Genomic DNA, 12,116 nt, shown 5'->3' on the forward strand with positions numbered 1-12,116 from the left:
CGCCCCTTTGCCCCTCCCTATGGCCTCGCGGAACCCAACATCTGACTGGGCGGGGGGAAACCCGTGCCGACTGCTACTATTGGCCCTGAATCCCGGCCATAACAGTTGAGTACCTCCCCCCTGACCAATCCGAGAGGGATATGGGCGGAGCCACTCTCTTGAAAGACACGCCCCCAACTCCACCTCGCGGCTTGCCATTGGTTAAAAGCGCGTGAGACACAGGCTGCGGGCCACGTGGTGGTGTTTTCATTGCCAGGACCGCCCAGCATGCGGGGGTGGGGGGTGGGGGGGGAGGAGGGCGGAGGCGGAGCGGGATGGAAGAAGGGAAGAAGCCGGAGCAGCTGGGGACAGGCGTGCGCACGGGTTCCTTCTCCACCCAGACTCCCGTCCGGGGCAGCTCTTGGCCTATTAAACTTAAGGAATTTAGTAGACAGCGTTAGACGCCAAAGCTTCACCCATTTGCAGAGTCCTTAAGATGCTTTGAAAATATGTTCCCCCAATGCGACTGCCACTGCCGGGCAGATAAGCAGTTATCTTATCGGCCCCCTGCGGTGGAGAACTCACGCCAAGTACTGCAACAGCTCTGTGTGTTTTATTCCTAGGGCCTGCTGTGGGAAAATGTCACTGTTCCTCGTTTACTAAGGAAGCAAGTGAAACATTGACCAGCTAAGTAACAATAGATGGCAGAATGTGCGTGTCTTCTTTCAAGACCTGTGAGTAAAACGACTTTCCTCACCCAGACCCAATCGCCTTGTACCTGCAAAACTGAAGGACCAACTAATTTAGGTTGGCACTAATGGCTCAAGCCTGTGATCTTAGCTACTCAGAGGCTGAGCTCTGAGGATCGAGGTTCCAGACCAGCCAGGGCAGGAAACGTCTAGTCGACTCTTTAACACCAAAAAGAACCAGCCTTGAGGGAAAGGGAGAGGTCCTGAGTTCAAGCCTCAGTACTCACAGCTTTGAATTTGTACAGTTCTTGGTCAACTTTTCATATTTTTTTTAAATTTTGAGATGAAAGGATACTTGATTGCTATACTGAAACATTTTAGATTGGCATATTTCAAATTTACACACACTTCATTTATTTATTTTGCCAGTCCTGGGGCTTGAACTTAGGGCCTGGACACTGTCCCCGAGCTTCTTTTGCTCAAGGCTAGCATTCTACCTCTTGGGCCACAGCACTACTTCTGCCTTTTTCTGTTTGTGTGGTACTGAGGAATTGAACCTGGGGCTTCATGCATGCTAGGCAAGCACTCTACCACTAAGCCACATTCCCAGCACCCCCCACACACTTAAGGCATAGAATAAATGAGCAAAAAGTACTATCTCCACTTACATTTTTTTGTTAGATTTCCAGTTGGGGTTTTTTTTTATTTAAAATTTAATTTTCTTGTCCAGGTGATGTACACAGGGGTTACAGATACATAAATAAGGTAGTGAGTACATTTCTTGTTGAACTTAACTCCTCCCTCATTTTTCTCCCTCCGCTCCCCCCCCCCAAGTTGTTCCAGTTGGGGTTTTCTGAGATGAAAATACAACAGTTTTTTCCCCCTTCCCTCCTTCTATTATTCTTTATCTCCACTGTTATAAATAATCGTTTAACTTCTCTATCCACAGCCAGTGATGGCTCTTTTGCTGATTGTGAAAATAATTCCCTTCAGATGTGTGCACTGCATTATTTTTGTAACCTTTCAGATCAAAGATGTTTCTTCTCATTGTCCAAGTGCAGCGAAATGCTGCTGTCCTTTCTGTTCTATTGAGATGACCCAGAGTCTAGCAAGTCAGGGGTTAGGTTGTTGGGTCTTTAAAGAAAAAGCTAGTGTCACTGCATTGTCAAATGCGTAGACTTCATGGGGGTAGATATTGTTAGCTTTGGAGCAGAAGTATTGCATGATAAAAAGCAGTGTCTTAAGCAGATAAACTCAGCTTGGGTGTACAGAACAAATTGGAAGTGGGGGAAGGCAAGAAGTCTCTAGGGGACTAAGGACTTTCTAGGAGGGAAGGATCATGAGAAACTAGGCCAGTGTGACAATGGCAAAGCCAGAAAGGTGATGGACCCAAAGCCAAGAGTTGTGGTTTTAAAACATGTTTATTATTATAAAGGTGATACACAAAGGCATTACAGTTACCTGGGTCAGGTAAAGAGGACATTTCTTTTTTAACTATGTTACTCCTTTTACTCTCCCAGTTTTTCCTTCCTAGCCAACCCCATGAGTTTTTTTTTGAGGCAGAAAGATAAAAGAAGCCAGGTGCCCGTGGCTCACGCCTGTAATCCTAGCTACTCAGGAGGGTGAGATCTGAGGGTCACAGTTCAAAGCCAGCCCAGGGAAGGAAAGTCCATGAGACTTTTATCTTCAAGTAACCACCAGAAAACTGGAAGTGGTACTGTGGCTCATGTGGTAGAACACTAGCCTTGAGCTGAAGAGCTGAGGTACAGTGCCCAAGTCCAGAGTTCAAGCCCCGTAACTGGAAAAAAAAAAAAAGAAGTCATAAAGGTGAGATCCATATATAATTTTCAATATTCTAGACGATCCATTTAAAAAAGGTAAAACCAGATGGGCAAAAATTAATATTTAACTCAATATGTCAAAATACTACTTTAGTAGGTCGTCAGTATAAAACTATTTAATTTAAAGTTTAACTTTTTTCAGAACTGAGTGATTAAAATCTCTTGTGTATTTTCCACTCACACAATACATCTCAGCTCATGCAAGCCACATTTTCAGTGTCCAGGTGGCCGCACTGTCATTTTTATCCAGTGGGATTTTCAAGGAGTGAATGGCAGGGCATGGTAATGGATGGGGAAGAGGGAGAGACGGGGGAGGAGAGGGAGAGTCAGGAAAGAGGGAGAGACAGGGGAGGAGAGGGAGAGTCAAACTGGATTGCACTGTTAGGATAGAGGAATGTCTGTGCTGCCTTTAGACCGCAGGTCTCAGGGAAAGATGTACTCGGTCTCCACCTGTGGGTGTGGCAGAACAGAACTGAATGGTCACAGGTCTGGTGATAACACATAGGAGAAACCCTACCACCCTCCTTGTCTCATTCTCCGGCCAATGATCTTCATTATAGGTTACGTTCTAGGTCAAGTTCTAGGTCAGTGGTCCATGGTCACCACTACTCATGCGGAAATAACATTTCAGGATTGCCTACTCTCATTTTATTTTTTCCTAAGAGAATACATAAGTTTAGACTTTATAGAAGTCCATGTTTTTAGCTATGTTTTTAAAAACAATGTGGACAACTAATTATTATTATTATTACTATTATTATTATTATTGGTTGGTCGAGGAGCTTGAACTCTGGGCCTGGGCGCTGTCCCTCAGCTCTTCAGCTCAAGGCTAGCGCTCTACCACTTGAACCACAGTGCCACTTCTGGCTTTTTCTGTATATGTGGTGCTGAGGAATCAAACCCAGGGCCTCATGCATGGGAGGCAAGCACTCTACCACTGAGCCACCTTCCCAGCCCTAAATATTATTTTCAAAACCCCTTTGAGCCTAGACTAAATACATCAGCTGGTTGGGTGGGGTTTGTAGAAGGCCAGTCTGTCAGGAGAGGTATCAGCCAGCTTGAGGGACTTCACCTTTAAAAAAAATCTCAGGGGCTGGGAAGGTGGCTCAGTGGTAGAGCGCTTGCCTTGCATGCATGAGGCCCTGGGTTCGATTCCTCAGCATCACATAAGCAAAAAGAAAAAAGCTGGAAGTGGCGCTGTGGCTCAAGTGGTAGAGCGCTAGCCTGGAGCTGAAGAGCTGAGGAACAGCGCCAGGCCCAGAGTTCAGGCCCCACAACCGGACCAAAACAAAACAAAACAAAATCTCAGAAGTCCATTCACATACAAAAAAAAAATAACAAGGAAAAGATTATAAAAAAAACTCAAAGGTGCTGAACTCATTAAAAATTAGGTGGGCTTTTCTTTTAGCATCTTTATTAACTTGTATTATTTACACAGACAGGTTTCCTTATTACATTTCCACTCATTTACTATATATTCCAATCAGTCTTACCCTTTCTATAACTCTTGTGTGTGTGTGTGTGTGTGTGTGTGTGTGTGTGTGTGTGTGTGTGTATCCTGGGGCTTGAACTTAGGACTTAGGCATTGTCCCTGAGCTTTTGTCCTTAAGGATAGTACTCTACTGCTTGGCCGTAGCTCTACTTCTGGTCCTTTGGTGTTCAAAAAGTCTCACTAACTTTTCTGCCTGGGTTTTGAACTGTGATCCTTAGATCTTGGCTGAGATCTTCCTAAAGGCTTTCTGAGTAGCAAGGATTACAGGGTGAGCTACTGGAACCAAGGTAGCTTTTTTAAAAAAAATTCTAGTTCTTGATTCTGTGGGAAGGATACTCCTAATAAGATGTTATCTTATGACATTCTAAATCATATTCTTGCAACAGTAAATGCATTCCTAAGTTATAATGACAAAAACTACTGGAAGAGAAAAACACAGCTTGGTTACCATGGGCATAAGATTTCAGCCTTTTCTCTTTCTTCCAATTAAACCTCTTAAGTGTCTCTTTTTCTCTAAGGAAAATGAAAAGGCCCTGTGTATCTAGGTAAAATAAGTCACTGAAATCTGGGAGAAGAAAGCTAGCCCTGAGAATTAAATACCTTTGGTAATACAAAATTACAAGCTACCACCCAGCTAAAGGGAGGACTTACTTCCTCTCTGGATAAAGATCAGGGTGTGATGTTAAGATGCTGATTAGGGTCTGCACAGAGCATTAGCAGGGGAAGTTGGAAATGACACATCCTGTCTGATGCAACTCTCCTGTCACCCAATATGGCTGCCCATGACACCTAACCATCTATAATTAGACTAACTACTAGGTGAATAAATACACTCCTGTCTGCTTTTTATAAAACCCATTCTATTTTTATGAAACCAAGTCACAGGAAGTAATTTCTCCCCCCCCCCCCACTTTCTGCTGTGTCTCAATGTCCAGCATGTGACCTGAGACTGAACTTCATTGAACCAGTCTATGAAGCACTTGGAGAAAGGATAAAGGTGGAAGAGCCTGGGATGTTGGAGAAAAAAAAATGAGTGATGGGTCACTTTGTGAAGGACAGGCTGACACATTCCAGGGTAGAGAGAGGGAGCAGCATGTATGGCTTCTGGGAAAGGCAGTGATGTAATATGATTGGCAAACAGGAAGTCCCTAGTGTGGCTGAGCAAGTGGCATTGCTGGGGGTTGTGTTGATGTCTGATTATGGGCGTAGTCTGTGTGAGGTAGCATGGCTGAGAGCTGAGAGCACTTTCTGGTATAAATCCTTTGTCTCCCACATGGACTTATTCCTTTGGATTTGTTGCTTTGAAAGGAACGGACAAGAACCAAGCGTAGAAAACAATGCTGTTACATTGAAGAGTGGATTGGTGTCTTCTTACTCAGCATGAGCCCTACATCATGAGGCCTTTAAGTCACTAGTCCTGATTGGCTGGTGATCATGCACCAAAACAGTAGCTGTCTATACTTGCATTTCCCAACATGCCTTGGGTATGTGGAGCAGGTCAGTTGTAGAGGTTTTGTCTGATGGGACATCTCTAACCCACACAGGGATACAGAGAAGGTTTCAACAGGTCATTGGATCTCTCTGGGGGTATTTTAGAGTATCATCATAGGTGACACCTGGAAATGGAAAACAAAACTTTATAGAAAGTCTGGCTTAGAGCCTCCGACATTTTTTTTTTTTAACGTAATACTGTCTGGTCCGGGAGTTTTTGGTTTTGTTTCATTCGTGTGTTACTCAGTTTTGCATTCAGGGTGTCTTGCTATACAAGTGCTCCACCACTTCAGTCATGCCCCCAAACCCTCTTTTGCTCTTAGGTCATTTTTCTGATAGAGTCTCCTACATTTTGCCCAGACTGGTCTTAGACCACATTTGTCCTACCTATATTCACTGCATGGCTGAGATCACCACACCCAGCTTGTAGGTTTAGATGAGGATTTCCCCTAGGCTGTCTTCAAACCACAATCTTGCCAATCTCCACCTCTTACGTAGCTAGGATTACAGGCCTGAGCCACTGTACCCAGCCCTGTTCCTGGATTTTGTTCCTATCACATAGTTGTAGAAACTAAGGTTCAGGGTAACTTGCTTAAGATCCTAGGAGAGTTTGGGATGGAGACTCACTCCCTTCCACTGGGTTCTGTGGCAGAGGGCAGCAGCACAAAGCTAGACATACAATGGATACCTTTGCCTATGCTTTATTACACACAGGATCAGAGAGGTAAAGGATAGAAGAGACCCCATAAGTGGATTGTGTCAACAAGGCCATTGGCCAAGTTCAAGTGGGCATGCGTGGAGATCTGCAGTTTTTCGAAGAGGACCAAAGCTTTGTTTGCATTTGCCAAGGGTAATAGTAGAAAATACTAGGGGGAAAAATTACCTTTGGTTCCCAAGAAGAGGGTTAACCTGTATTCTTGGGTTGGCCTGGGATAACTTCGAAATGGGGCTGAAGAAACAAGAAGAAAGGTTTCTTCCTGGTCTTGAGATGGTGGTGGGAGGTAGGAACTCCTCCCCCTGGGAAGAAGAGGATTTCCGAGCCTTTGAAGTGGAAGGAGCACCAGCGATCCTTTAAAGTGCAGAGCTTCTTGGTGAACAGTGCCATCTAGTGGTATGCTGTATTTGGCTTAGTGTTTAGCTGGTGGAGTGGACCTTGGGGGAGCTTTGGCTGGGTTGATAAAACGTGGAAATTGATCCCCAAAACCTGTAAGAGGCCCTGAGATCCCCTCCTATCCATCTTTTCTGTCAGTAAATGGAAAATATAGGGCTTTCCTTCACCACTTCCTCTCTGGGAAGAGAAGTTTGGAAAGGATTTGTGTCTTCATCCATTCAATAACTGTTTAGCAAATGTCTTCTGTGCCAGTCACATTTCCTGGACCCAGGAATACATCTCTGGAAAAATGAAAAAAAAAAAAAAACCCTACCCTCCCATGGGCAGAGAGACCACAAACGAAAATAAAATAAACTGCAGAATCTCTTTGGTACTAATAAGTGCTAAGAAGACCAACAAGGCAGTGAAACTGTCCTGGGAATTGTTAGAGATAGTGAGAGATGGAGGGGAGTGGGAAGGCCTTGCTAGAAGGTTCCATTTAAACAGAGACTCCAGGTGGGAGTTATGTTGTCATGTGGGAAAAAGTACATGGGGCCTAAGGCCCTTGGATGGCTGGGGTGGAGAAGACAGGATAGGATGAGAGAAAAGGAGGTTAGGATGGTGATGTGTAGGGCGGGGATGGGGACAGTGAGAAACCTCTGGCTGTTTTGACTTGTATGTTATCAGACTCATGCAGGCAGCAGTGTTGAAATTAAATGGAAGGGCTTTGGGGAGATCCACAATTCACTTCAGCATGTTAAAGACTCTGGAGAACCCTGTGTTACATTTGCTATTTAACCTTGCTTAAAAGATGTTTTCAAGGCTTATTTAAAGACAGATATTTCCACTCTCCCCTCTCTCTCCTAGAAATACTCATCCACTTCATATGGGTCCAGAGAAAGTGAAAATCAGCTCTGGTAAGCAGACTTTAGTGGCCCTGGCAGTCATAAACAAGGGTAACACAAGGTCAGTAGAATGTGGTTTGTAGCCCGAGGCCATATGGCAGCTGTAAAGTTACTGACATTGAGTGACTCATGTTTTCTTGTCAATGCCTTTCCAGTCCATTCCTTCACTTCCCAAACAAAGATTTCCAAGACACCCAACTTTTAAACCACATGTTTCAAAACATATCCAATTTTGGCTTGATTCCAGTTTTTTTTTTTTTTTCCAGTTGTGGGGCCTGAACTCTGGGCCTGGGCGCTGTCCCTCAGCTCTTCAGCTCAAGGCTAGCACTCTACCACTTGAGCCACAGCGCCACTTCCGGCTTTTTTCTTTTTGCTTATGTGGTGCTGAGGAATCGAACCCAGGGCCTCAGGCATGCAAGGCACGCACTCTACCACTGAGCCATCTTCCCAGCCCCTTGATTCCAGTTTTGTCTGTCTTTTCCTCCTACAACTCTTTAATACAAACTCTTCAAAAAAAAAAAAAAAGAGAAAAAAAGCCCATTTCCAGGCTGGAAGCAGGAGCTCACACCTGTAAAGCAAAGATCTGGACATTTATAACTCAAGGTCACGACCTTCAAGAAATGAGCCAGTTATAGTAGGATATATCTGTTAATCTCAGGCATACGGGAGGCATAAAGAAGAAGATCATAGCGTAAGGCTAGGCAAAGATTTGAGATCTTATTTGAAAAGTAAGCTAAAGCTATAAGGGCTGGAGGGCATTGCTTACATGGTAGAGCCCCCTACTAGTGAAAGGCTCTGACTTCAAGCCCTAGTATGACAGGGGAAAAAAAGCCCCTCCCCATAGCCTTCTACAAAGATGTACCTTCTGCTAGTGTACATTTCCCTCTTGCAGTAAAGATAACTTTGACTGGCAACATTCATTCTCATTAGTCTTTCCCTTCAAGTGTTTTATAAAACAGTTTAAGAAAATTTGGATGAAATAATTGCTTCCTCCTATACAGTTCTGTCAGCCTAAGTGAGACAGTGCTTCACACCTAAAATGCCTTGTGTAACAATTAGAAAATATATTCTGAGCCAAAAAGGGCAAAAATTGTATTGTCAAATATATAGTTATGTGTCTACTCTCCCCCTCCCCTGCCCATACCAAGAAAGCATAGGACCCTGAGTTCAAACCTTGGTGAGAAATGATTCATCAATTCAGGCTACATGAAATCCAGTGAGAATACAGACAATAAGCCAGTGGAAAGACTTCAGGAAATAAAAAGCCTAAACCATAAAGAGTCTTCAAAGGATTAAAACCCAATCCATAGACACAAGAAATGTAAGGAAGCAGGGCAATATAGCACTTCCAGAAAACAACATTTTGTCTTGTATATAAGTTTATCTTTAGGGGAAGTAAGGGAGAGCACAGAAATGGTAGGACAAATGTTGAAAAAACATACCAGTGCTACTCACTAGATACTATATTAAAACGGAGCCAGGTGCCAGTGGCTCACGCCTGTAATCCTAGCTACTCAGGAGGCTGAGATCTGAGTATTACAGTTCAAAGCCAGCCCGGGCAGGAATGTCTGTGAGACTCTTATCTCCGATAAAAGCACTAGAAAACCGAAAGTGACGCTGTGGTTCAAGTGGTAGAGCACTCACCTTGAGTTGAAGAGCTGAAGGATAGCACCCAAGCCCAGAGTTCAAGACCCCCGACCTAACCCTCCCCCCCCCCAAAAAAAAATGAACTATAGAACTTGTGAAGGGCGGGGGGGAGTCAGAATGGAAGAACTGGGAGAAAACAAAGGAAGAATTGACATTGATCAAAAAGAAATGTACTCATTACCTGACTTGTATAACTGTAACTCCTCTGTACATCACCTTTACAATAACAAAAGAATAAATAGACCTGATTGACAGCAAAGTAAAGGAAATCTCATACACTGAGCTCAAAGGTCTGTTATATGAATGTTTAATGAAATGGAAGAGGACATCTGCAAGTAACCACTGTAGTAGGAAGACCCCTACTCAGGCAGGCAAGCCCACCTAGTCGTCCGGAGTGACAGAGCCCACCGCAACAAAGTTGATATTAAAGAAGCAACTTTATTGAGAAGGTTCCTACACTGACTGGCCAGGGCCGCAGCACAGGCTCGGGAGCTGATACTGCGACCCCGAGCGGCCCACATGCTTAGGTTTTTAAAGACAAAGCCTGGTCACGTAGGCGACCAATGAGATTTTCACACACCCAAAAGATTGCACAGTCATACCAGACCACACGCAGGTGGCCAGTGAGGTTACACTTTGTCACATAATGGCTGTTTAAACCAGCCTATCATTTTGGGTTTAATTGACTCACAAATTCAACGGGTAAAGCGGGCTTCAGGTAAACATACACAAAGGAGTTTAGTGGAGTTTAACACACACGTGAAAAGGCGGAGTTTATAGTAAACTCAGGCCAGCAGGAGCCGGATTACTGGCTACCTGTTTAGTTGGTCAGTCCTTAACAGAACAATGAAGGTGGGTCAAGTCGTTAAGGAGAGGGGGACCTAGAGGCATTCTTTTCATTCCAAGAACTGGGCTGGTTGGAGCCAAGGTTCTTGTTTTTCCTATAATCCCTAAAACAAAAACAAGACCTGTAAGGAAGCAGTCCCAGCTCCAGGCTCCTCTCAGGGCCTAGTTCACAACATGAACACATAAAGAACACAAAGAAATGAAGGAAGCCATGGTGAACACAGATAAAAAGTGAAATGAATCTAAAGTGAATACAAATTAAGAGCTAAATGAGCTCAAAGACAATATAGCTAAACAGTTAAAAGATAAAAGAAGACAAATAAATTCATGAAGAATTCGATGCAAGACATGAAAAGGATCCTGGTAAAGAGATGGCAAGCCTATACAAACAAACTAAAGGCTGAGAGATGAAAATAAAGGGGAAGATATGAAGACAGAATTTCTGGTTGTTGTTTTTTTGGTCAGTCATGGGGCTTGAACTCTGGTCCTGGGCGTTGTCCTTGCGCTCTTCAGCGAAGGCAGGCATTCTACCACTAGAGCCACAGTGCCACTTCCAGTTTTCTAGTGTTTTATTGGAGATAAGAGTCTCATGGACTTTCCTGCCTAGGCTGGCTTTGAACCTCCATCCTCAGCCTCCTGAGTAGTTAGGATTACAGGCGTGAGCCACAGAAAAGCTAGAATAGACAAGACAGAAGAAACAAAATATCAAAAAGACAAAAGGAATTTGGGAGAACTTCAGGACACAACTTAAAAGACCAAATGTAAGGCATCATAGGAATTGAGGAAAGAGAAGAACTGAGAGCTAAAGGCATAGGAAATATGTTCAATGGATTGATAGCAGAAAACTTCCCAAATATTGAGAAAGAGAAGCCCATCCAGGCACAGAAGCTTTCAGGACACCAAACAGACTAGACCAGAAACAAATTCTCTATGACATAGAGAAAACCAAGTATAAAAAAGAGTACTAAAGTTTCTATGAGAGAAAAGACAAGTCAAGTCACTTACAGAAACCTTAAAAGAAAAGAATGAATAGGGAGCTGGTGGCTTATGCCTGTAATCCTAGCTACTCAGGAGGCTGAGATCTAAGGATCATAGTTCAAAGCCAGCCAGGGCAGGAAAGTCCATGAGACTTTTATCTCCAATTAACTACCAGAAAACCAAAAATGGCATTGTGGCTCAAGTGGTAGAGTACTAGCCTCGAGCTGAAGAGCTTAGGGACAGTGCCCAGGCCCAGAGTTCAAGCTCCATGACCAACCAAAAAAAAAAGCAAAGACTGGTGTATTTCAAACACTGAAATTTAACAACTGCTAACCCAGAACACTCTACCTACCTTCCTACACAACTGAAGGGCAAATAATAATATTTCATGATAAACAGAAACTAACTTAACATCACTAAACCAGCACTACTGCAGATACTTAAAGACATACAAAGAAAAGATAAAATCCATAAGTTTTTAACCAATATGAGAAATAGGAAAAGAGAAAACAACCAAAATAAATAAAATTAGGGACTTAATGGGGGTATAGCAATGAAGCTATATCATGAAAGAATACTTTGTAAACATTTACTTAAATAAACTAAAAATTCTAGCAGAGATGGATGCATTCCTAGATAACCTCAACCTACTAAAAGAGATCCAGGAGGACACAAACCATTTAAACAGCTCTATAACATTGATGAGCCCAGCGCTGGTGGCTCATGCCTGTAATCCTAGCTACTCAGGAGGCTGAGATCTGAGGATCGTGGTTCAAAGCCAGCCTGGGCAGGAGAGACCGTGAGACTCCTATCTCCAATAAACCACCAGAAAACCGGAAGTGGCGCTGTAGCTCAGGTGGTAGAGTGCCCGCCTTGAGCTGAAGAGCTGAGGGACAGCGCCCAGGCCCAGAGTTCAAGCCCCACGGCCAACCAAAAAAAAAAAAAAAACATTGATGAGATTGAAATAGCAATGAAGAATCTTCCAACAAAGAAAAGACAAATTCTGTGCCTGTAGCTCCCTCCTGTAATCTTAGCTACTTAGGAGGCTGAGATATGAGGAGCACAAGTTCAAAGCCAGAAAAATCTGTGAGACTCTTAACTTCAATAAACCACTCAGAAAAACACGAAAGTGGCTCTGTGACTTAAGTGGTAGAGAGC

This window comes from Dipodomys ordii, unplaced genomic scaffold (genome assembly GCF_000151885.1).
Source record: "Dipodomys ordii isolate 6190 unplaced genomic scaffold, Dord_2.0 Scaffold7, whole genome shotgun sequence".
Classification (NCBI taxonomy): Eukaryota; Metazoa; Chordata; class Mammalia; order Rodentia; family Heteromyidae; genus Dipodomys; species Dipodomys ordii.